General features: G+C 45.2%; 1 protein-coding gene across 5 annotated transcripts in view; it reads right to left on the bottom strand.

Moving 5' to 3' along the window:
* Positions 1-26,577, bottom strand: part of LOC126281254 (very-long-chain (3R)-3-hydroxyacyl-CoA dehydratase) — a 165,805-nt gene that overhangs the window by 124,274 nt on the left and 14,954 nt on the right. The gene's annotated exons all lie outside the window — the stretch shown is intronic.

The following is a 26,577-nucleotide window of genomic DNA, read 5'->3' as shown; positions in this document are numbered from 1 at the left end:
AAATAACACACAAACTTCCCTCTTTCCTGAAGAAGCAACCGTCGGTTGCGAAAGCTAGAAATTTTGTGTGTGTGTGTGTGTGTTTGTGTGTTATTTTATTGTACCTGTCTACCGGCGCTTTCCCGCTTGGTAAGTCTTGGAATCTTTGTTTTAATATATGTTTTATGAGAATAGGACAGGTGGTCGACCAAAGCCTCGCTGAAGGAACTATCCACGCATTTACCTACATGGTTTAGGAAAGTCACAGGAAAGCAAAATCAAGATGACCAAATACAGCAAACCCTATTCTCTTTCATATGAGACCAGTGTCTTAATAACTGAACTGCCTCATTCTGTTGGCTCCTATTGTATAATTTTCTCTTATTTATACATCATTTTCACCAGATAACTTTTAACATTCTGTGACACTGCACACAAACTAAGGACACCCATTGTTTACTCCTCAGCTACAAACATGTTGCTCTGTCCCCTGTGCTTCATCCTATCTATTCAAAGAATAATAAAGTTTTAAACTAGCTCTCTGTTTAATCTGAGTTACTTCTGATTTTCTAACAAGTAAGGTATTTATTAATGTATGCCCTCTTATTTGTCATTCACATCATGAAAATTGTAAATATTTCTCCAGTTAATGTCTTTGATTAGTCTGTTAAAAATAATTAATTTCTGACTTATCAGCTATTCCAGTGTGCTACGACTTAACTGGTTTTATATACTTACCAAGATTAATAATTACTTTGGAGAACCCTAATGCACTTTTCACCATAAAAACTAAAACTACAAGGTAAATTTAGAATACCTATATAGATAATAGACATGTCTCTGGTGGTGATGATTATGCATTTAAAGGGACTAAACATCATGGTTATCAACCTCTTATTGCACTGGAAATTCACATAAAATGATGTGGAATGAGAAAAAGGAGAAATGACAGCACCGGAATTTGTGACCTCATTGTTGTTAATGAAAGTTCACGTGACAGAAGCTTATGTCAGATCATTACAACTGAGGTAAAAACCAAGCAGCTAAAAACTGTAACTGGTCACTGAAAGATACTCCAAGAAGGTCATCACAGTTAGTATTACTAAAATGGGATTAGACTGTACAGGCTAGTGAGCCAATTAGTTTAAACTGATAGATAAATAAAATACACACAGAATTTTTTAAAAAATGCATGAAGTGCAGAGAGAGAAAATAAGCTGGAGGCCATTCTAGAGCACATACCATAGTCTCCCCTGCCCCCTGCTACTCCCCACCCCCTCACCCATCCACCTGCCACCAAACACTGAAACATTGAGATGCATTAAATTTCATTATAAAATCCACTTCTCTCACCAAATTTATGAGTTCATTAGCTGCTATAATATCATCTGCAAGTCTCTAGGGTAGGGAGCTGGCAGGTTGACGGCTCATCTCACGTCAGCAAGCTGAGCACATTACGTGAAAATATGAGCTACTGTGAGATGACTACCACAACTGCATACACAAGAGGAACTTATGGTTAAATCTCAAGTGGCTGATATGCAGCCAACACAGTAGGATGACATCTTTCCAAGAGGCCTGGAGTGAAATATGTCATTCCTTGGTGGACCTCTTGTTTGTTCTTAGCTTGCTGAGGGACATGGTAGCTGATGATGTTGGTGTAATGTATGGAAAGGTGTCATCATTGAGTGACTGTAGGATACAAGATGACTTCAACAAAATTTCAGATGTTGTGATGATTAGAAGCTTGCTCTAACTGTAGAAAAATGCAAGTTAATGCAGATGGGGAAAACAATCCAACAGTGTTCAAATACAGCATTAGTAGAGTACATCTAGGTGCAAAGCCATATGAAATTGAACATACACGAAAGGACGGTAGTAGGGAAGGCGAATGGTTGACTTCAGTTTACTGGGAGAATTTTGGGAAAGTGTGGTTCACCAGTAAAGGAGAACACTAGCGAAACCCCTTCTTGAGGGTTTCTCAAGTGTTTGGGATACCAACCACATTGGATTAAAGTAAGGCATTGAAGCAATTCAGATACCAGCAGCTAGATTTGTTGCCGACAGGTTTGGTCAACATGCAAGTATTATGGGGATGTTTCATGAACTGTGAGAATCCATGGTTGGTTGGTTGTTTTTGGGGAAGGAGACCGGACAGCGAGGTCATCAGTCTCATCGGATTACGGAAGGACGGGGAAGGAAGTTGGCCGTGCCCTTTGAAAGGAACCATCCCGGCATTTGCCTGGAGCGATTTAGGGAAATCACGGTAAACCTAAATCAGTATGGCCGGACGCGGGATTGAACTGTTGTCCTCCCAAATGCCAGTTCACCTCGCTCGGTGGGAATCCCTGGAGGGAAGACAATGTTCTTTTCATTGAGCACTATAGAGAAAACACAGAACAATTCTCCTGTTCCCAACATACAATTCATGTAAGCACAATGAAGATAAGTTAGAGAAATTAACACTCATGCAGAGGCAGACACACTATTTGTGAATGGAAGAAGAAAGGAAATCAACTAGTAGTGGTGCAAATTACCCTCCGCCACACACTATATAGTGGCTTCTGGAGTATGCAAGTAGATGTAGATGTAGGATAGGATATCACTGCTTCCACAGGGTGTCAATAGTATCTTGTGCCACTCCTTCGATATCCCTCCCTTGGGTGATTTCGAAAGATATTTTGGAGATGATAGCTTTCCAGTTGGCTTTCCGAAGTGACCAACAGGGTGCCTGTTCCATTGATCAGTGGCTCGAGAAACAGGGATTGATAGGAAAGTGATTACAACTGCAGAGGTCGCCATGGACATACAACCGGATCAAGGGCAAGACGCTTGGGCCGCAGAGTGTAGAATCTATGGTTGCAATGTTCCATAGCCCTTATTGAAATGTGTTGCAGCTCCAGTGTTATGTAGGCAGATTTTCAATTCTAAAACTAATTGTCCTATTACTTGGCCCTGCTAGATGTGATTCTGCTGCCCCACAGAGGATTGTGGAAAGTGTCACAGCATATAAATGTGCAGACTCTTCCAGACTCCTCAGACTCTTAGCATTAACAAAAATTTTGCAATAGGATTTGTTCTTTTTAATAATAGGCTGCGAAGTAATTTGCCATTAACTGTGGTATTCTGCCATGTGAAGATTGTAGCCATTGCAGTTCCATTGAAGGAATGTCAGATTGAGATCTGAGAAAGCAGCAAAGGGGAAACAGGAGTATGAATTACTTTGCTGCCGATTTATGTTCCAATGCATGATTCTTCACTGGTATTCATAGGCTCGACCTTTGGGGGGGGGGGGGGGGGGGGGGGTTTGGGGCCAGAGCACCTCGGCAGGTGTCCTCTTCCCTGATAATACTGGGGAGGACAAAGCATTTCCAACTGCGCCAATGGAGTGGTTACCAAAGGTGCTGTGGGTTTGGAGGGAGGGGGGGAGTCAAGGGAGCTGATGTCCCATCCCCCAACCAAAACACAGGCACTGACTTGGGGCTAGGGCCAGGAATTGCTGTTTGAGACATTATCATAGTGCTAGGTGTGGATACTGACAATGTCTGAGTTCATATCAATTGGATGGAGTTATTAAAACTTTTTCATGGCATCCTGATAAAACACAATAATCAAATGTTTTATATTCCTGGATTTTCTTCTCCCTCCTGAAAATTGAACAAGTTAGTGAATGAGTAGGGTGGTTTTCCGGGCAGTTTACAATGTACAGGGTTGTTTGCAATGGCTGTTCTCATGCATTGTCCTTCCGCACAACCCACAAGTAGCCTCATTAGTATAGAAGGATGTATCCAAACCTCTCACATAGGAGGAGGAAAATTGGGCTTGACATCCCACCTATGAACCATGACCTTAACTTTTTCATTTAAAATATTTTCATCAAAGTGCTGGTCTCCACCCTTTATCCTTAGGTCCCCTCTTACTACTACAATCAAGCTGGGCTCTACACCACTCTAGGTTACCAAATAGTTCTTCAGCTGTTTGTAATTCCAGGTCCTGATGGCAGAAGACACCTTGAATCCTAATGAGTTTGTTACGAGGAGAAATGGTAACTGGTATATCACCAAGCTTGTCACTGGACTGAAGTTTTGATCGGCAAAGATCCATTTCTTATCTTCTCTATTGCAGCAACTTCTCTGAATCTAGCTTCAATATTTGCAATGAAAAACAATGGCTTTATTGTTGCTAAAGATTCTCTATCAGTTGTAGAAAATATCAATAACTGGGCAAACTGTCCATCTCCATTTTGTCTTGCTTTATTCTCACCCCACAGTATGGTCAAAGATGGAAATGCCATGGAATTGTAACCCTCTGCATTAAAATCTTGTTTTCTGCCTGCTATAGATAGCTGTGCTGACAAGGCCACTGGTATGGGTGAGTCTCATCTGTTCCACTGAAGATCGTCCACCTTGACACCAGTCCCATCAGAGGCTCCCCGAAAGTCTCCATCGGCACCACTCCAACGTAGCTGTTGCAGGAGTTCTCGTAGTCCAGATCGGACTGGCACCTACTCCTTGACATACTTTGTGAGGTTCCAGCTGAGTCATCAGCAGTGCAATCACTGCAGTGTCTACAACCATGAGGGTACATGAAAACTCCTCCACAATGGATTGGCTACCTCACTGGATTTTAGATGTAGACATAAATCCACTCTAACAGTAGATGCTGAAGTTCACAGCGCAAGGTAGCTAGATTATACACCATGTAAAGTGCCCCCCAATGGCCCACACTTCACTGAAACTTAGAAAAGTGGACACGAAACTCCAAAGGGTACAGTAAGTAATTACGGCAAAATATTGAGGGAAAGGTTGTGGAATGAGCTACAGCTGACAGGTGTCTTTAAATCACCGAGTTGTCAACATGAAAGATTAACCAGGTACAAGACTCCTTTTAGTCACCTCTTATGAAAGCATGGAATAACGGTGGGTAAATTCTAGCCTGCAACACTGCAGAGGGTCTCCAACTGGTATTTTGATTCATATTATGTTCACACATTGTACATAGCCTATGAAAAGTGCAAGGAGATCCACTAATAACTTTTAAACATTCCTCAGTACATATCAATCAGAAATAAGAAGCTAACCTACAGCTTATAAGATATACCACATCCATTCTAGTCATCACATGATGCTCAGAGACGCCATGGATTAATCAAATATAATTTAACAACACAATTCTGCATTTCAGTCACCAAATAGTCTTAAATAAGGTTTATCATCACTTAAGTCAGACCATTACTAAATATTAGAGAAAAAAATCGGAGCTCGTGTATGCAACTCTTAGTTAACCCTGAGGGGGGGGGGGGGGGGGGGGACGCTCTCTTTGCAGTTTTCCTTTTTCTTACTTTGAGGTGCTGGTACTCAAAATAAACCATTATAACAGATAAACCAACATCACATAACAAACCAGACATCATACTCACCAATAAAAAGAAGAAATTAACACAACTAATCGAAATATCCATACCCAATACAACAAATATACAGAAGAAAACAGGAGAAAAAATTGAAAAATACATCCAACTTGCTGAGGAAGTCAAGGACATGTGGCATCAGGATAAAGTTGACATTATACCAATTATACTTTCAACTTTAGGAGTCATACCACGCAATATCCACCAGTACATCAAGACAATACAGCTACATCCAAACTTGGATATACAACTACAGAAATCTGTAATCAATTAAACAATCGGAGGAAAACGAAATCTTAAGACTGCCACCAGAACAAGTACAAATATAACACGAAGTGACACACATGTTAGATATAGAAGAAAAATTTCAGCTGGCGTATATAGAATACAAAGACACAAATACAGACATTAGACCATTCTTGCATAGACCACCAAATAACCCACAAGTCAAAACAACAATAAAAACTATCAACACAATCATACACAACAAAATAAATGAAAACACAACTATGGAAGAGTTACAACTACTGGTTTATATAGGAGCACTCACTACACTAAATATACACACTAGGCAGAGATCAGAACCAACCAACACACAGAAGAAACCCACAAAACCAGCATGGCAACACAGGCTACAGATCAGAATAGAAAAACTGAGAAAAGACATTGGACAGCTAACAATTTATAAGCCATCAAAATGTCAGGGGGAAAAAAAAAAAAAAAACGAAAAAGGTTAGGTAAAATCTCACAACAAGAAGCGATAGAGCAATTAGATGAAAAGAAGCAGAAATTACAAGCATTGGCCAAACGACTTAGAAGATACAAAAAAAGTGAAAATAGAAGGAAACAAAACCAAACATTCAACACAAACCAAAAGAAATTTTACCAGACAATAGATAACACACACATTAAAATAGACAATCCACCAAACATAACAGACATGGAACACTTCTGGAGCAACATATGGTCAAACCCGGTACAACATAACAGGCATGCACGGTGGATAGAAGCAGAAACAGACACATACAGGATGATACCACAAATGCCTGAAGTGATAATTTTGCAACATGAAGTCACCAAAGCAATTAATTCTACTCACAATTGGAAAGCCCCTGGAAAAGATAAAATAGCAAATTTCTGGCTAAAGAAGTTCACCTCAACACATTCACATCCAACTAAATTATTTAACAGTTACATTGCAGACCCATACACATTCCCTGATACACTTACACATGGAATAACTTACATGAAACCTAAAGATCAAGCAGACACAGCAAACCCAGCCAAATACCGCCCCATAACATGCCTACCAACAATATACAAAATATTAACTTCTGTCATTACACAGAAATTAATGACACATACAACACAGAACAAAATTATAAATGAAGAACAAAAAGGTTGTTGCAAAGGAGCATGAGGATGTAAAGAATAACTGATAATAGATGCTGAGGTGACATATCAAGCTAAAACTAAACAAAGGTCGCTACACTACGCATACATTGATTACCAAAAAGCTTTTGACAGTGTACCCCACTCATGGTTACTACAAATATTGGAAATATACAAAGTAGATCCTAAATTGATACAGTTCCTAAACATAATAATGAAAAATTGGAAAACCACACTTAATATCCAAACAAATCCAAATAATATCACATCACAGCCAATACAGATTAAGCGTGGAATATACCAAGGAGACTCATTAAGTCCTTTCTGGTTCTGCCTTGCTCTGAACCCACTATCCAACATGCTAAATAATACAAATTATATACAATATTACTGGAACATACCCACACAAAATCACACATTTGCTATACATGGATGATCTAAAACTACTGGCAGCAACAAACCAACAACTCAACCAATTACTAAAGATAACAGAAGTATTCAGCAATGATATAAATATGGCTTTTGGATCAGACAAATGTAAGAAAAATAGCATAGTCAAAGGAACACACACTAAACAAGAAGATTACATATTTGATAACCACAGCGACTGCATAGAAGCGATGGAAAAAACAGATGCCTATAAATATCTAGGATACAGACAAAAAAAAAATAAGCTATAAATACTTATGCTATACCAATATTGACCTACTCATTTGGAGTAGTGAAATGGAGTAACACAGACCTAGAAGCACTCAATACACTTACACGATCACAATGCCACAAATAAAGAATAAATCACATACATTCAGCAACAGAAAGATTCACATTAAGCAGAAAGGAAGGAGGAAGGGGATTTATCGACATAAAAAACATACATTATGGACAGATAGCCAATTTAAGAAAATTCTTTCTAGAACGAGCAGAAACTAGCAAAATATGCAAAGCAATCACTCATATAAATACATGGGCTACACCACTGCAATTTCATAACCACTTCTAAAACCCTTTACATCACATAACATCAACAGATATGAAGAAAGTAAATTGGAAAAAGAAAACACTACATGGCAAGCACCCGTATCATCTAACACAGCGACACATCGATCAAGACGCATCCAACACATGGCTAAGAAAAGGCAATATATACAGTGAGATGGAAGGATTCATGATTGAAATACAGGATCAAACAATAAACACCAGATATTACAGCAAGCATGTTCTTAAAGATCCCAATACCACAACAGATAAATGCAGACTTTGCAAACAACAAATAGAAACAGTAGATCACATTACAAGCAGATGTACAATACTAGCAAATACAGAATACCCCAGAAGACATGACAATGTAGCAAAAATAATACATCAACAGCTTGCCTTACAACATAAACTTATAAAACAACACGTTCCCACATACAAGTATGCACCACAAAATGTACTGGAGAATGATGAATACAAATTATACTGGAACAGAACCATTATAACAGATAAAACAACACCACATAACAAACCTGACATCATACTCACCAATAAAAAGAAGAAATTAACACAACTAATCGAAATATCCATACGCAATACAACAAATATACAAAAGAAAACAGGAGAAAAAATTGAAAAATACATCCAACTGGCTGAGGAAGTCAAGGATATGTGGCATCAGGATAAAGTTGACATTATACCAATTATACTATCAACTACAGGAGTCATACCACACAATATCCACCAGTACATCAATGTAATGCAGCTACATCCAAACTTATATATACAACTACAGAAATCTGTAATTATTGATACATATTCAATTACCCGAAAGTTCCTAAATGCAATATAACATATACCGTACAGTTAAAAGGAAGTCACGCTTGATCAAGGTCCGCGTCACTTTCTACTTTTGACCAGACGTAACGTCCGAGATAAGAAAGAAAGAAATAATAATAACAATAACAAATGCCAAATTCTTTTTCTTCTCCAAAAACTCACTTGACTGAATTCTGTATAGCATTTCGCCCTCCTTGCATGAACAGTGGACTTCACTGAGGTGAGGTGGCTTGAGTGCCTCAATGATACAGATGATATTGGAGGGTATATGTGGAGATGCCAGACTAACCTGTGGTTCTTGAAGAGGGGCAGTAGTTGCAAGGGCTACAGCATTGATGGTTAACTGATTTGGCCTTGTAACATTAGCAATCAGTGAATGTGGCCTTGCTATGTTGGTACTGTAAATGGCTGAAAGCAAAGGGAAACTAAAGACATTGTTCAGTTTAGCATGCAGCTCTTCTGTACGACTGACACTTCCAAGATTACTCAGGTGCAGGCCCACAGCCACAGATATAATCTCTCCTGAACTGTGTATCATACAATGATGTAATTTTGCATGTACACTCAGTACTATATGGGGATTACTGTCTGAAAAAATTGTACACAGAGTTAGCAGTAAAGACATAATAAGTTAAAACTTCATACCTGTGAGATTCGGCTCCATCTTGAAAGTGTTATAAAAATAGTTGAGGGAAAGTCAAAAGCAAAGACTGTGTTTTATTAGTAGAACCTTTTGAAGATGCAGCCTACACCATTACATTCTTCTGTCCTCTGCTGAGTAATGGTGCACAGTATGGTATTCTTGACAGAGGGCATCGAAATATTTCACTGAAGGGCAACTTTTTTTGTATTAGGCTTAAATAGTTGAGAGACACTCATGGATAGGGTACACAAGCTGCAATTGCAAACATCAAGACAAGGGTGTTGTGGCAAGATCTTTCCACAAAATTTCTGTCACCTACTTTTCCCTCCAAATTTGAAAGTGGTTGTTTACCTACATAGGGAAAAATGGCCAAAGTGATAAAATAAGTGAAATTAGAGCAGGAATGGAAAGATTTTTGTCTTCATTTTACCCACATGCTATTTGAGAGTGGAGTGATCGAGAAATAGTCAGAAATAGGTTCTGTGAACAAAGTGCCACTCACTCTGATGTGAATTGCACAGTAATGATGAGGACTTTAATATAGACGAGATGGATCTTCTTCAGTAAAATATTCTGGAGGTAAAATAGTCCCCTACATGGATCCCTGGGCGGGGACTACTAATGCTGACATGGTCAACAGGAAAAACAAAACTGGCATTCTACAGGTTGGAGCAAGGAGTGATACAAACTATTAATCAAATTGGGAGGCTACAGAATTTGAAAAGGGAAATGGATAGGTTGGAGTTAGATATAGAGGGAATTAGTGAAGTCAAGTGGCAGGAAGAACGGGACTTCTGATCAGGTGAGCACATGGTTATAAGTACAAAAATTAAATAGGGGTCATTCAGGAGTAGGTCTAATAACAAAGATGGCAAATCATGGCGTATATATATGCACATGTACAGATGGCGGTAGTATCAGGTATGCACATTATAAAAGAACAGTGTCTTGGCAGAGCTGTCATTTGTACTCAGGTAATTCATGTGGAAAGGTTTCCAATGTGATTATGGCCATACAATGGGAATTAACAGACTTAGAACACAGGATAGCAGTTGGAGCTAGACACAAGGGAAATTCCATTTCAAAAATTATTAGGAAATTCAGTATTCTGAGATTCACAATGTCAAGAATACCAAATTTCAGGCATTACCTCTCACAATGGAAACACAGTGGCCAATGGCCTTCACTTGATGACTAACAGAAGTGGCATTTGTAGAGTTGTCAGTGCTAAAAGACAAGCAACACTGTGTCAAATATCTGTAGAAATCACTGTGGGACGTATGACGAATGTATTCATTACAACAGTGAGGTGAAATATGGCATTAATGGACTACGGCAGCAGGTGACCGATGCAAGTGCCTTTACGAACAGCATGGCACTGTCTGCAGCACCTCTCCTGGGCTTGTGACCATACTGGCTGGACCCTAGATTACTGGAAAACAGTGGCTTGGTCAGATGAGTCTAAGTTTCAGTTGATAAGAGCTGATGGTGGGGTTTGAGCCTGGTGCAGAACCTATGAAGCCATGGGCCCAAGTTGCCAAAAATGCACTGGACACACTGTTGGTGGCTCCATAATGCAGTGGGTTGTGTTTACATAGAACGAACTGGGTCCTCTGGTCCAACTGAAGTGATCATTGACTGGAAATGGTTATGTTTCCTACTTGGAGATCACTTGCAGCCATTCGTGGACTTCATGTTCCCAAACAACTATGGAATTTTTATGGATGACAATGCACCATGCCACCGGGCCACAATTGTTCACGATTGGTCTGAAGAACTTTCTGGACAATTCGAGTGAATGATTTGGCCACCCGGATTGCCTGAAATGAATCCCATCAATCATTTGTGGAACATAATCAAGGTCAGTTTGTGCACAAAATTCTGCACTGGCAACACTTTCATGATTATGGATGATTATGGGCAACTATAGACACAGCATGGCTCAATATTTCTGCAGTGGACTTCCAATGACATGTTGAGTCCATGCCACATTGCGCTGCAGCACTATGCACGGCAGAGAGGTCTGTTATGATTTTAGGAGGTATCTCATAACTTTTATCACCACAGTGTATATTCCAACTAGCTCTGCAGACGATGAAGAGCTTGAAAAACTGTATATGGAGATTATAAAATAAAATATGCAAATAGTTACGGAAGAGAAAAATTTAGTTGTGATGAGAGGACTGAAATTCAGTAGTACAGATAGGAAGAGAAGCAAAAGTATTAGGGAACACGGATAGGCAAAAAGTATAAGTTTGCAAATAGCACAATTGAACCATCCCTATCTCTTAGTTTAAAAATCATGAAAGAAGGCTGTATACATGAGGAGACCTGGAAACACTGGAAGATTTCAGACTGATTACACAATGGTGCGGCACAGACTTCAATATCAGATTTTAAACTGCGATACGTTTCCAGTGGCGTATGTGGACTCTGACCATAATTTATTGGTTATGAACTGTAGACTACAACTGAAAGTATTGAAGGAATTACAGATATGTAAAAAGACAAGATCTAATAGAAATTCTTGGCTAACACAGGAGACACTGAATTTAACTGAAATATTGAGAAAATATGAAAATGCAGCAAATAACGAGGGTAAAAGGGAATACAGACACATAAAAAATGAGATTGGCAGAATGTGCAAAATGTTCTCCTTAGCAAGTAGGAAAGGCTAAAGGACAAATGCTATGCTTAGGAGCTTGTTTAATTAGGTGAAAGACAGACACTGCCTAGATACCAAGAGGCTGAGAGAAAGATGAAAGGCAGAAGGAATATACAAAAGGGCTGTACAACAGAAATAAACTTGAAGAGACTTAGACACGTGTTCCTGAGATCAATTGAATGATTCTTTTATTGAAATGATGGGGAATGAATCAGTTTTAAAACAAAGATTCCAAGACTTACCAAGCGGGAAAGCGCCGGCAGACAGGCACATGAACAAAACACACAAACACACACACAGAATTACGAGCTTTCGCAACTGGCAGTTGCTTCGTCAGGAAAGAGGGAAGGAGAGGGAAAAATGAAAGGATGTGGGTTTTAAGGGAGAGGGTAAGGAGTCATTCCAATCCCGGGAGCGGAAAGACTTCCCTTAGGGGAAAAAAAGGACAGGTGTACACTTGCACACACACACACACACACACACACATATCCACCCGCACATAGACACAAGCAGACATATTAAAAGGCAAAGAGTTAAGGGCAGAGATGTCAGTCGAGGCGGAAGTACAGAGGCAAAGAAGTTGTTGAAAGACAGGTGAGGTATGAGCGGCGGCAACTTGAAATTAGCGGAGGTTGAGGGCTGGCGGATATCGAGAAGAGAGGATATACTGAAGGGCGAGTTCCCATCTCCGGAGTTCGGATAGGTTGGTGTTGGTGGGAAGTATCCAGATAACTCGGACGGTGTAACACTGTGCCAAGATGTGCTGACCGTGCACCAAGGCATGTTTAGCCACAGGGTGATCCTCATTACCAACAAACACTGTCTGCCTGTGTCCATTCATGCGAATGGACAGTTTGTTGCTGGTCATTCCCACATAGAAAGCATCACAGTGCAGGCAGGTCAGTTGGTAAATCACGTGGGTGCTTTCACATGTGGCTCTCCCTTTGATCGTGTACACCTTCCGGGTTACAGGACTGGAGTAGGTGGTGGTGGGAGGGTGCATAGGACAGGTTTTACACCGGGGGCGGTTGCAAGGGTAGGAGCCAGAGGGTAGGGGAGGTGGTTTGGGGATTTCATAGGGATGAACCAAGAGGTTACGAAGGTTAGGTGGACGGCGGAAAGACACTCTTGGTGGAGTGGGGAGGATTTCATGAAGGATGGATCTCATTTCGGGGCAGGATTTTAGGAAGTCGTATCCCTGCTGGAGAGCCACATTCAAGGTCTGATCCAGTCCCGGGAAGTATTCTGTTACAAGTGGGGCACTTTTGGGGTTCTTCTGTCAGAGGTTCTGGGTTTGAGGGGATGAGGAAGTGGCTCTGGTTATCTGCTTCTGTACCAGGTTGGGAAGGTAGTTGCGGGATGCGAAAGCTGTTTTCAGGTTGTTGGTGTAATGGTCGAGGGATTCAGGACTGGAGCAGATTCGTTTGCCACGAAGGCCTAGGCTGTAGGGAAGGGACCGTTTGATATGAAATGGGTGGCAGCTGTCATAATGGAGGTACTGTTGCTTGTTGGTGGGTTTGATGTGGACAGATGTGTGCAGCTGGCCATTGGACAGATGGAGGTCAACATCTAGGAAAGTGGCATGGGATTTGGAGTAGGACCAGGTGAATCTGATGGAACCAAAGGAGTTGAGGTTGGAGAGGAAATTCTGGAGTTGTTCTTCACTGTGAGTCCAGATCATGAAGATGTCATCAATAAATCTGTACCAAACTTTGGGTTGGCAGGCTTGGGTAACCAAGAAGGCTTCCTCTAAGCGACCCATAAATAGGTTGGCATACGAGGGGGCCATCCTGGTACCCATGGCTGTTCCCTTTAATTGTTGGTATGTCTGGCCTTCAAAAGTGAAGAAGTTGTGGGTCAGGATGAAGCTGGCTAAGGTGACGTCCTCTCCAACCTCAACTCCTTTGGTTCCATCAGATTCACCTGGTCCTACTCCAAATCCCATGCCACTTTCCTAGATGTTGACCTCCATCTGTCCAATGGCCAGCTGCACACATCCGTCCACATCAAACCCACCAACAAGCAACAGTACCTCCATTATGACAGCTGCCACCCATTCCATATCAAACGGTCCCTTCCCTACAGCCTAGGCCTCCGTGGCAAACGAATCTGCTCCAGTCCTGAATCCCTCGACCATTACACCAACAACCTGAAAACAGCTTTCTCATCCCGCAACTACCCTCCCAACCTGGTACAGAAGCAGATAACCAGAGCCACTTCCTCATCCCCTCAAACCCAGAACCTCTCACAGAAGAACCCCAAAAGTGCCCCACTTGTAACAGAATACTTCCCGGGACTGGATCAGACCTTGAATGTGGCTCTCCAGCAGGGATACGACTTCCTAAAATCCTGCCCCGAAATGAGATCCATCCTTCATGAAATCCTCCCCACTCCACCAAGAGTGTCTTTCCGCCGTCCACCTAACCTTCGTAACCTCTTGGTTCATCCCTATGAAATCCCCAAACCACCTCCCCTACCCTCTGGCTCCTACCCTTGCAACCGCCCCCGGTGTAAAACCTGTCCTATGCACCCTCCCACCACCACCTACTCCAGTCCTGTAACCCGGAAGGTGTACACGATCAAAGGGAGAGCCACATGTGAAAGCACCCACGTGATTTACCAACTGACCTGCCTGCACTGTGATGCTTTCTATGTGGGAATGACCAGCAACAAACTGTCCATTCGCATGAATGGACACAGGCAGACAGTGTTTGTTGGTAATGAGGATCACCCTGTGGCTAAACATGCCTTGGTGCACGGCCAGCACATCTTGGCACAGTGTTACACCGTCCGAGTTATCTGGATACTTCCCACCAACACCAACCTATCCGAACTCCGGAGATGGGAACTCGCCCTTCAGTATATCCTCTCTTCTCGATATCCGCCAGGCCTCAACCTTCGCTAATTTCAAGTTGCCGCCGCTCATACCTCACCTGTCTTTCAACAACTTCTTTGCCTCTGTACTTCCGCCTCGACTGACATCTCTGCCCTTAACTCTTTGCCTTTTAATATGTCTGCTTGTGTCTATGTGCGGGTGGATATGTGTGTGTGTGTGTGTGTGTGTGTGTGTGTGTGTGTGTGTGTGTGCGCAAGTGTACACCTGTCCTTTTTTTCCCCTAAGGGAAGTCTTTCCGCTCCCGGGATTGGAATGACTCCTTACCCTCTCCCTTAAAACCCACATCCTTTCATTTTTCCCTCTCCTTCCCTCTTTCCTGACGAAGCAACTGCCAGTTGCGAAAGCTCGTAATTCTGTGTGTGTGTTTGTGTGTTTTGTTCATGTGCCTGCTGCCGGCGCTTTCCCGCTTGGTAAGTCTTGGAATCTTTGTTTTTAATATATATATATATATATATATATATATATATATATATATATATATATATATATATATGTGTGTGTGTGTTTTAACATTAATGAACGCTTAATAAAACAATGGAAACTCCAGGTTGGAATACCTTTGAGCTGCTGGAGATGGCTGTCGTGTGTGCGAGGTGTGCTTTCTTTTGTGAAAGTAAGTGTAAGTGAAAAGAGTGTGTGTGTGTGTGTGTGTGTGTGTGTGTGTGCGCATGCGTGTGCTTTTTCCTTTTCTGAAGAACGGTTTGGCCAAAAGCCAAATGCGTAACTGCCTTTTTGTTGGGACACTCTGCAACTTAAATTGTCATCTTTATGATACGTAGCAATCTGTCTTTTCCTTATAATTACTAGCTACCAGTTTTTGATTAGAAATTCATCAATGGAAAAGAAGCAGTTGTCCAGGTGAAGTGATTTTACATTAGATTTAAAACTTGCTAAGCTACCTGTGAGACATTTTATGTTATTGGGCAAAGGATCAAAAAAAATTATTGCTCCATATTGAACTCCTTTCCGAGCCACTGACAGCTTTAACAATGGGTAGCAAAGGTCATTTTTCCCTCTAGTGTTATAACTATGGACACCACTGTCCTCCTCAGATGGTGCAGCTCTGAGATATGTGTGTGTGTGTGTGTGTGTGTGTGTGTGTGTGTGTGTGTGTGTGTGTACTGCTGACAAAGGCCTTAATGTCCAAAAATTAATTGTGTGAATCTTTTTATTTTGCCTATTACAACTCAGCATGGTGAGTAGCAACTTTCCTTCTCTGGTATTGTCGGATGGTGATAGATTATTTATGACAAAATTCATTAGCAAATATATGTAATGTGATGGCGCGGTTAAAATGTGTATCTCCTTGAAGAGGTACTTACATGACATCTTTGAGTGAACACCATATATTATACTTTCTGGTTACTTTTGTGCAATCAGTACTTTCTTTCTAAGTGGCGACTTATCCCAGAAAATTATTCCAAAAGCCATTGTTAAATGGAAATATGCAAAAATGTCAGGAGGTTGATATATTTGTTTCTAAGATTAGGAATTATACAAAGAGCAAAATAAGCTAAGTTAATTGTTTGAGAAGCTCAGTGACAAGCTTCTTCCAGCTCAAGTTTTCATCAATATGTACAACCAAAAATTTGGAGCATTCTACCATATTTACTGACTCTGGGTAGTGCAAAATCAATTGTCAGTATGACTATTTGTTATAAAGAGCTGAATGCAGTGTGTGTGTGTGTGTGTGTGTGTGTGTGTGTGTGTGTGGGCGTGTGCACACACACACACACACACACACACACACACACACACACACACACACACACACACACATTTGTTTGTTTGACATACACTTTGCAGTTTGCCAGTAGCAACGTAATTCTGTTAGACATGACAAAGGTCTTGGAAGAGCGGTGAACAGAACAGATAGTTTTTGAAATTACTGATTGAGGGGGGGGGGGGGGGGGGGGGGGAGTTATGGGAGTAAATGGTGAGACCATCAATCCCATGATTCATAATTTACATGCAAAATAAAGAGGCACCTGCTATAAGTGGGTGATCCAATCAGTGAGGAAGCTAAAAACACACACAGAAAGCTTAAAAGGGTAGGCTGAATCTAAAAACTGGAAAAAAAAGAGGGACAAAAGGGTGGTCTCTGCACAGCGAAGTGGTCATTGGTTTCAGATACAGAAAATAAGAAGAGAGGGCCCAACCAAAACACACACTTCCCCTGCTCCAGGAGGAAAGCAAAACCTTATAACTGAAAATAAAAACCATTTCATTAAGGAAACTGACGACCAGTTCAGCCATCCATGAATCCTCTGCTAAAATCAGAGACAGGGAATCTGGAAGACTACACTTAGTATGAAGGACCAAAAGAAGGGGACATTCCACCAATACGTGGAATGCCATCAGTCGGGCTCCACAACCACATTTTGAGGGTAGCTTGTTACACAGGAGAAAACAATGGCTGAGCCTAGTACGACCAATGCATAGACGGCGTAAGACAGTGGACTCTTTCTGAGAGGAGCAGACAGAAGAGTGCCAAACTGCAGTAGACTGCTTGATTGTGTGGAGTTTATTACTGAAAGCAGTAGCACACCAGATGTCACTAGGCACTTGGATAAAGAGAGATTTGGTGTGTATCCATATCTCTGCACCTTGGATCATAAAAGGGAATGGCAGGTATCTGTATCTCTAGCCAAATGGTCAGTCAGTTCATTGGGATGACCCCACCAGAGAAAGATAAGTGAGCAGGCGACACAGCCAAGGGCAGAGAGAAGGTCATGGATACCAGAGACCACAGGTTGATGAGAGTAACATCTGTCTATAGCCTGCAGGCTGCTTATTGAGTTGGTACATATTGAAACACTGTAGAGGGAGGCCTCAGTACAAAATGGAGGGGCCTGTTAATGGCTAGAAGCTCTGCTGTGAAAACACTTCATGATCCCGACAGTAAATAGTGTTCCATGCCTGTAGCTGACATAAAAGTCTATCCCTCCTTATCTATCAATTTAGAACAATCAATGTGAGAGATGGCAGCATCCTTGAACTCTTCAAGGATGGAACGTACAAGGTGCCAGATTATCACAGGAGCGATAGAGACTTTAGGACCCTGGAATAGGTCAGTTTTAATCTGTGGTCAAGGTGTCATCCATGGGCAGGCGAGTTGGGGGGGGGGGGGGGGGGGGCAGGTAATCCACGGGGCACTTTCCAATCAATGGAGATGTAAATCCTGACAGAGGGAAGTGAGACACATTCCAACTGGCAATCACACCGAAGGACAGGTATCAGGAGGGAGACATTTCTTATTTACAATGAGGACGGGATACACGGGATGGTTAGGGAATCATCGAATGGTGATTGCATAAGAAACCAGGAGTTGGCTCCGTCGTATTTGTAGAGAGGGGGCCCCTGCTTCCAAGAGAAGGTTGGTTGGTTGGGTGTGGGATTGAAGGGACCAGACTGCTAAGGTCATCGGTCCCTTGTTCCACGATAAAATCACACGAAATAAAAACTGTCAGTCGTTAAAAACGGAGAACTGATAGAAGGGACGACACAATACAAGAAAGGCAGACAAAGACCAGACAAACGGAACTAAAATCGCACCGAGTGTGAAGGTGGTTGGCCGACCATGAAAATAAGGAAAAGCCAACCACCAAATGACATTAAAACCCACAGTTTAAAACCACAGGCCAAAGGCCCAAGTCAATACAGGAAATAAAAGGACAAACACTCAAATCATACGATAAAAACCCCCTGCCCGAATAAAACTCAACACGAGGTCCGCCATAGCATCGTCATCACATAAAAGGGCAGGGAGGGTATCAGGCAGCGCAAACGTCTGCCTGAGTCCTGTTAAAAGCGGGCAGTCCACCAAAATGTGGACCACCGTCAGAGCTGCCCCGCAGCGACATAGCGGTGGGTTCTCCCGGCGCAACAAATGGCCGTGCGTCAGCCACGTGTGGCCAACGCGCAGCCGGCAGAGGACGACAGAGTCCTTCCGAGAGGCCCGCATGGAGGAGCGCCACACACGGGTCGTCTCCTTCACCGCCCGAAGTTTGTTGGGCGTGGGCAGGGTGCGCCACTCGTCGCCCCAGGCACCAAGCACTTTCTGGCGCAAAAGCGACAGGAGATCACACTCCATAAGGCCGAGTTCCAGAGCCGGTGAACTCACTGCCTGTTTAGCCAGCGTGTCAACCCGCTCATTGCCCGGGATGCCGACATGACCTGGGGTCCAAACAAAGACCACGGAGCGGCCGCAACGGGCAAGAGCATGGAGCGACTCGTGGATGGCCATCACCAGACGGGAACGAGGAAAGCACTGGTCAAGAGCTCGTAAACCACTCAGGGAGTCACTACAGATGACAAAGGACTCACCTGAGCGGGAGCGGATATACTCTAGGGCGCGATAGATGTCAACCAACTCGGCAGTGTATACACTGTTCCCGGGTGCCAGCGACCGTTGCTCACAATGATCCTCTAGAGTAAGAGCGTAACCAGTGCGACCAGAGACCATCGAACCGTCGGTATAGGTCACGGCAGATCCGGGAAACTCGGCAAGGAGAGCAACAAAGCGGCGGCGGAGGGCCGGAGGAGGGACCGAGTCTTTCGGACCCTGTGCCAAATCCAGCCGAATGCATGGTCGGCGCACACACCAAGGGGGCAGACGGAGATTGGCCCGGAAAACAGGCGGGAGAGGAAAAACCTCAATCCCACACAGTAGAGCCCGGATGCGAACCGCGATCGTACACCCTGACCGGGGCCGCCTGTCTGGAAGATGGACGATCGAGTGCGGGAACAGGAGACGGTAGTTGGGATGCCCTGGCAAGCTACAAACGTGGGCAGCATAAGCGGCCAGAAGTCGGTCGCGCCGGATCCGCAATGGAGGAACACCAGCCTCCACAAGTAAGCTGTCAACAGGGCTTGTCCAAAATGCTCCTGTGGCGAGTCGGATCCCGCAGTGATGGATGGGATCCAGCAATTGCAACGCTGATGGCGACGCCGAACCATAAGCCACACACCCATAATCAAGGCGGGACTGGATCAGCGCTTGATACAGCCGGAGAAGGGTGGACCGATCGGCACCCCATCCGGTGTGGCTAAGGCAACGGAGAGCGTTTAAATGCCGCCAGCATGTTTGTTTAAGCTGCCTAATATGAGGCAGCCAAGTCAACTGGGCATCAAATACCAGTCCCAAGAACCGATGCGTCTCTACCACAGCAACCGATGCATCTCTACCACAGCAAGAGCTTCACCGTCAAGGTAAAGGCGTGGCTCAGGGTGAACCGTGCGACGCCGGCAGAAATGCTCAACGCAGGTCTTAGCGGCCGAAAACTGGAAGCCGTGCGCTACAGCCCACGACTGCGCCTTGCGGATAGCGCCCTGCAGCTGGCGCTCAGCAACTGCAATGCCAGCGGAGCTGTAGTAGAGGCAGAAATCGTCTGCATACAACGAAGCTGCGACGGACGATCCCACCGCCTCAGCGAGCCCATTGGTCGCAATTAAAAACAGGGAGACACTGAGGACAGACCCCTGTGGGACCCCGTTCTCCTGGACCCGGGAGGAACTATGGGACGCAGCAACTTGCACGCGGAAGGAACGAGACGACAGAAAATTCTGAATAAAAATCGGGAGGGGGCCCCTAAGACCCCACCCATGAAGTGTGGCCAGGATGTGATATCGCCAAGTTGTATCGTACGCCTTCCACATGTCGAAGAAGACGGCAACCAGATGTTGGCGGCGTGCAAAGGCTGTACGGACGGCAGACTCTAGGGAGACCAGATTATCGACGGCAGAGCGGCCTTTGCGGAACCCACCCTGAGACGGAGCCAGAAGGCCTCGAGACTCGAGGAGCCAACTCAACCTCCGGCTCACCATACGTTCTAGCAACTTGCTAAGAACGTTGGTGAGGCTTATGGGGCGGTAGCTGTCCACCTCCAGCGGGTTCTTGCCAGGTTTCAACACGGGGAGGACGATGCTTTCTCGCCATTGAGACGGGAACACACCCTCAACCCAGATGCGGTTGAAAACATCTAGGAGGCGTCGCTGGCAATTCACAGAGAGGTGTTTCAGCATCTGGCTGTGGATGCGGTCTGGCCCAGGAGCCGTATCAGGGCAAGCAGATAGGGCACTCTGGAATTCCCAGTCGCTGAAAGGAGCATTGTACGACTCTGCGTGGCGCGTGTGAAAGGAAAGCCTCCAACTTTCCAACCGCTCTTTCCGGGAGCGGAAGGCCAGTGGGTAATTCGTAGATGCGGAACACTGAGCAAAATGCGCTGCTAACCGGTCCGCAATCGTGTCGGAGTCAGTACACACCACTCCATTCAGCGAAAGCCCAGGGACAGAGACAGGCGGCCGATAGCCATGGAGTCGCCTAATCTTAGCCCAAACCTGCGATGCAGAGGTACGGACGCCAATGGTGGAAACATACCGTTCCCAGCACTCCAGCTTCCGTTGGCGAATAATGCGTCGGGCACGGGCACGGAGCTGTTTAAAAACGATGAGGTTCTCCAAGGACGGGTGCCGCTTATGGCGTTGAAGAGCCCGCCGGCGATCTCTAATCGCCTCTGCGATCTCGGGCGCCCACCAAGGCACAGTCCTCCTCCGAGGGGACCCGGATGAACAGGGAATCGCAGATGCCGCCGCAGAAACGATGCCGGTGGTGACCGACTGAACCACCGCATCAATGGTGTCAGGGGAAGGAGGTGCGATAGTGGCGAGAGAGGAGAACAAGCCCCAATCAGCCTTATTCAGAGCCCATCTGGAGGGGCGTTCAGAAGTGTGACGCTGTGGTAGTGACAGAAAGATGGGGAAATGGTCACTACCACATAAGTCGTCATGGACACTCCAGCGGATGGATGGTGAAAGTCCGGGGCTGCAGATAGAAAGGTCGATGGCCGAAAATGTGCCATGGACGACGCTGAAATGTGTCGGCTCTCCCGTGTTTAAGAGGCAGAGGTCAAGCTGCGAGAGAAGAGTCTCGACATCTCTACCCCGGCCAGTAATCGCGGCGCTACCCCACAGGGGGTTATGGGCGTTAAAGTCGCCCAGTAACACAAAAGGAGGAGGCAGTTGTGCTATCAATGCAGCCAACACATGACGCGAGACATCACCATCTGGCGGAAGATACAAACTGCAGACAGTAATAGGCTGAGGCGTCCACATCCTTACAGCGACAGCCTCTAAAGGTGTGTGAAGAGGTACACATTCGCTGTAGACAGAGTTAAGGATGTAGACGCAGACTCCACCAGATACCCTCTCATAAGCTGCCCGGTTCTTGTAATAACCCCGATACCCACGTAGGGCAGGGGTCCGCATTGCCGGAAACCAAGTTTCCTGTAGGGCAATGCAGAGGAAAGGGTGACTGCTGATGAGTTGGCGAAGCTCAGCAAGGTGGTGGAAAAAAGCGCTGCAGTTCCACTGGAGTATTGCTTTGTCCATGTCCGAAAAAGGCGTGAAGGGGCCGAGGAGGCAGATCACGCCACTGGGTCACCTGCTGCCACCGATGGAGGACCAGTACAATCTGCTTCCATGGCGTCTGAGGGTCCGGCGAGATCCAGGTCCTCAGCGGACGCCCGGATCTCCACCTTATCCCCGGATGCAGAGCCTGTAGGGAGCAGTGGGGTGGATGCCACCGCGTGGTCCTTGGCCTTAGAGGTCTTCTTCTTCGTCTTGTCTCTCTGGTCCTTGGGTTTCATTGGCTGGGAGGGCTCCAGCGAGTCAGTCTCCGGGACGGAGGAGGAGCGGGAAGCCCTGCGATCAGCTGCTGGTCTGCTTTTCTTCCATTGGCTGACGTCACCCTTCCCAGAGGCGGAAACCTGGGAAGGAAGGGAGCCAAGGGACCCTTTCCGTGCTATTCGAGCAGGGGAAGTTTGAGGCTTCCCCAGCTTAGAAGTGGGGACTGATGTCCCCGATGGTTGGGGGGTTGCTGCTCCTGAGGCAGGTAGTGCAGGAGCAGCAGGGAGTGAAGTGCCCCCCACCATCAAGGGGGCAGGTGTAGCATTCCGGCTCTGAGAGGTGGCAGTCTGAGGGAGAGCTAATGGGGCCATAACAGTAGTAGCCGCGGCGTAAGAGGCAGGCGTTCGAACAGGATGGAGGCGTTCGAACTTCTGCCTGGCCTCAGTGTATGTCAGGCGGTCCAGGGTCTTATACTCCATGATTTTGCGCTCTTTCTGGTAGATCCTGCAGTCCGGCGAGCAAGGTGAGTGGTGCTCTCCGCAGTTTACACAGATGGGAGGCGGAGCACATGGAGTATTGGGATGTGATGGGCGTCCACAATCTCGACATGTGAGGCTGGAAGTACAGCAGGAAGACATATGCCCGAACTTCCAGCACTTAAAGCACCGCATCGGGGGAGGGATATAGGGCTTGACGTCACAACGATAGACCATCACCTTGACCTTCTCAGGTAAAGTATCACCCTCGAAGGCCAAGATGAAGGCACCGGTGGCAACCTGCTTATCCCTTGGACCACGATGCACGCGCCGGACGAAGTGAACACCTCGCCGCTCTAAATTGGCGCGAAGCTCGTCATCAGACTGCAATAGAAGGTCCCGATGGAATATTATGCCCTGGACCATATTAAGACTCTTATGGGGTGTGATTGTAACCGGAACATCCCCCAGCTTGTTACAATCGAGTAACCGGTGGGACTGGGCGGAGGACGCCGATTGAATCAAAACCGAGCCCGAGCGCATTTTGGACAAGCCCTCCACCTCCCCGAACTTGTCCTCTAAGTGCTCGACGAAGAACTGAGGCTTCATGGATGTAAAGGATTCACCATCAGCTCTCGTACACACCAGGTAGCGGGGCGAGTATGGTTCGCTGGCATCCTTAGTCTTTCGTTCCTCCCATGGTGTAGCCAGGGAGGGGAACGATTTGGGGTCATATGTAGTTGCGTTGTATTGAGCCCTGGAACGCTTAGAGACTGCTGGCGGCTGGCCACCAGCAAGAGATGATGTACCACGCTTCATTGCGGGTCATCCGCCCTGATGCCACCTACTCCGACCAAGGGCCCTCCCCACGGGCGCCACCCAGCCTCAGCAACGACCACCTGGCAGGATGGCCATTGCCGGGAGTCCCAATGCCCCAAGGAGATAGGCATCTACTCCTTGGCATACGTGGGGAGTTAACGGCGCTGGCATCAGCAGAGCGATCCCTGTGTAGTCAGGGGGCTACAACCAACAGGGTACATGGTGGCCCCACCACAACGGACTGGCTACCGTGCTGGATTTTAGGTGATGTAGTCCAATATCGTCATTGGCGCATAAAGCGGCACAGCATAGCAGACTGCAAGAAACCGCACCCAAGAACAAATCCACGCCCAAGAGATGGTAGGTGAGCGGGACTGCTAAGCGATGACGAAAAACCTGGCTAGAGATGGTAATGCTTGATGGACACATCGCTCCTTGTAAGGCGCCCTTCCCCAATCGGCTCGCTCTTCGGAAAATTTAGAAGGATGGAGGTCAAACCCGTTAGGGGACCATCTCACAAGGCCAAAACGTTTGAGACTCCTTTTAGTCGCCTCTTACGACAGGCAGGAATACCGTGGGCCTATTCTTACCCCCGAACCCACAGGGGGGCAAGAGAAGGTTGTCTACGGGACTAGTGCAAAAGGCACTGATAGCCAGAAGCAACCCATAATGGTGAACAGGGTCAAGTAGTTTCAGAATGGAAGGAGCCGCTGAGCCATAAACCTGACAAACATAATGTAATCTAGAAAAAACTAGAGCCCGGTAAATATGGAGAAGAGTAGCACAGTCTGCACCCCAAGATGTGTGGGCCAGGAGGTGGACAGCATTAAGCTTCAGGTGGCGAATATGGGGCAGCCGTGTCAGCATTTTATCAAAAGGAAGGCCAAAGAAACGAGACTGCGCTACAACATCTAGGTGCTGCTTGCATAATTAAAGTTCTGGATCAGGGTATACTGTGGCTCAACAGCCAAAAAGCATAAAACTGTAAAACATGGGAAAGGGCCCACACAGAGGCTAGTTGGATGGCACCCTGGAGCTGGCATTCAGCAGATGCTACTGAGTGGGTGCTGCACTAGATGCAAAAATCATTGACATATAATGTCAGGGCAACCAGAGGCCCAACGGCCCACTGATGACCATGAGGAAGAGTGTGACACTTAATACAGAACCCTTTGGGACACCGGTCTACTAGATCCAAGGGATGCTGAGTGAAGTGACAACTCTAGCCCGGAAGAGTCGGTGGGATAAAAACTTGCAGATAAAAATCTGAAGAGGGCTGTGAAAGCCCCAGTCATGGATGGTAACCAAAATGCAACGGCACCAAGCCATGTCGTATGCCTTATGTATATCAAACAAGATGGCAACAAGGTAATGGTGGTTACTACTCATAAAAGCCTGTCAAATTGCTGTTTCCAATATGAGTAAATGGTTAGTTGTAGATTGTCCTTTCCAGAAGCCACACTAATACAATGACAAAAGGCTCTGGGATTCGAGCACCCAACATAATCTGAAGATAATCATCCTCTCAAACAGTTTACAAAGTACGTTGGTCAGTCTAATCAGTCGGCAGCTCTTGAGACACATTGGGCTTAAATATGATGATAACCACGCGAGGGGAAGGCACCCGTGAGCCAAGTATGGTTGAAGATACTGTGTATATGTTACCTCTGGGTAACATCCAAATGTTGGCTCATTTGATTGTGGATGGAATCCAGGCCTGGGGCCATGTCATGTGAAGAGGTGATAGCCTGGAAAATTTCCATTCAGTGAAGGGTTCATGATAGGCTTCAGCTTGGTGGGGGATTGTAACAGAGGGGGGTTTCTTCAACTCATTGTTTCTGCTGGAGAAAGGTAGGAGGATTGTGTCACAAAGGGTGTCGCTAGCTGTTGTGCAAGTACTGATAGATCAGTACATAGAGCACCACATAGGATAAGACCCTGGACAGTTGATTATTGCTGGCTGCTAAGAAGGCTATGGAGATTGGACCAAACCTGCAAATGAAGAAGCATATGTCCCCATGGAGGAAAGATAGTAGTTCCGGCAATCCCCTTTACTCTGCCTAACAAGGTAGTGAGACGAGCACAGAGATGCTTAAAAACAATAAGGTTGGTCTGTGAAGGGTGTCATTTAAATCGCTGCAGTGCCGGTTGGTGATCCTGGATAGTGATTATTACATTCTTGATCCACGAAGGTACCGGACAACGGAGGGGACCTGTGGATGCCAGTGGCCTGAGGAATAGAGTCAAAGACACTTTGCATGACAGCATCAATGCAATCCAAGAGAGAAGTGTCAAAGTGCACATCAGACCTATATAAAGACCAACTGGCTCTATGGAATGTCTAATTTGGGTGCCTGTCTGTTTGGCAGTTGCAAGGGAACAACAGAATCACCAGAAAATGGTCACTGCCATGTAGGTCATCATGGAGTGATCAATGTAGTCACAAGAGCAAGGGAGGCGATCGTGAGATCGATAACAGAAAAGGTACCATGAGCAGCACTGAAGCAGGTACGGGAACCATCATTGAGGGGAGACAAATCAAAGTCTGTAGTAACAGGGTCAACTAGAAGGCCCCTGCCCGTCGATGTTGTGATGAAGTAAGCTGGGATCGCTTTACTTCCTCACTTGTTTTGCCACCTGCCTCCTTAAATTCATTTTTTTCCATTTTTGCCTAATTACCATTAACATGCATGGGTATAATCTGCATTTCCATAAAAGAGAAAGGTTGGTCCTCAGTCTTAAAGAATATAGCACCAGGTCTAATTTTGTGTTTAGTTTTCTGTATGTAATTAATTTCCTAATTTATTTTAACCATTCCTAGTTAATACCTCTGTTATGGGGTAAAATCAGTAGGTG

Source organism: Schistocerca gregaria, chromosome 7 (genome assembly GCF_023897955.1).
Source record: "Schistocerca gregaria isolate iqSchGreg1 chromosome 7, iqSchGreg1.2, whole genome shotgun sequence".
Lineage (NCBI taxonomy): Eukaryota > Metazoa > Arthropoda > Insecta > Orthoptera > Acrididae > Schistocerca > Schistocerca gregaria.
Note: the sequence above shows the minus strand (reverse complement) of the source record. Positions and strands in the feature narration are given on the sequence as shown.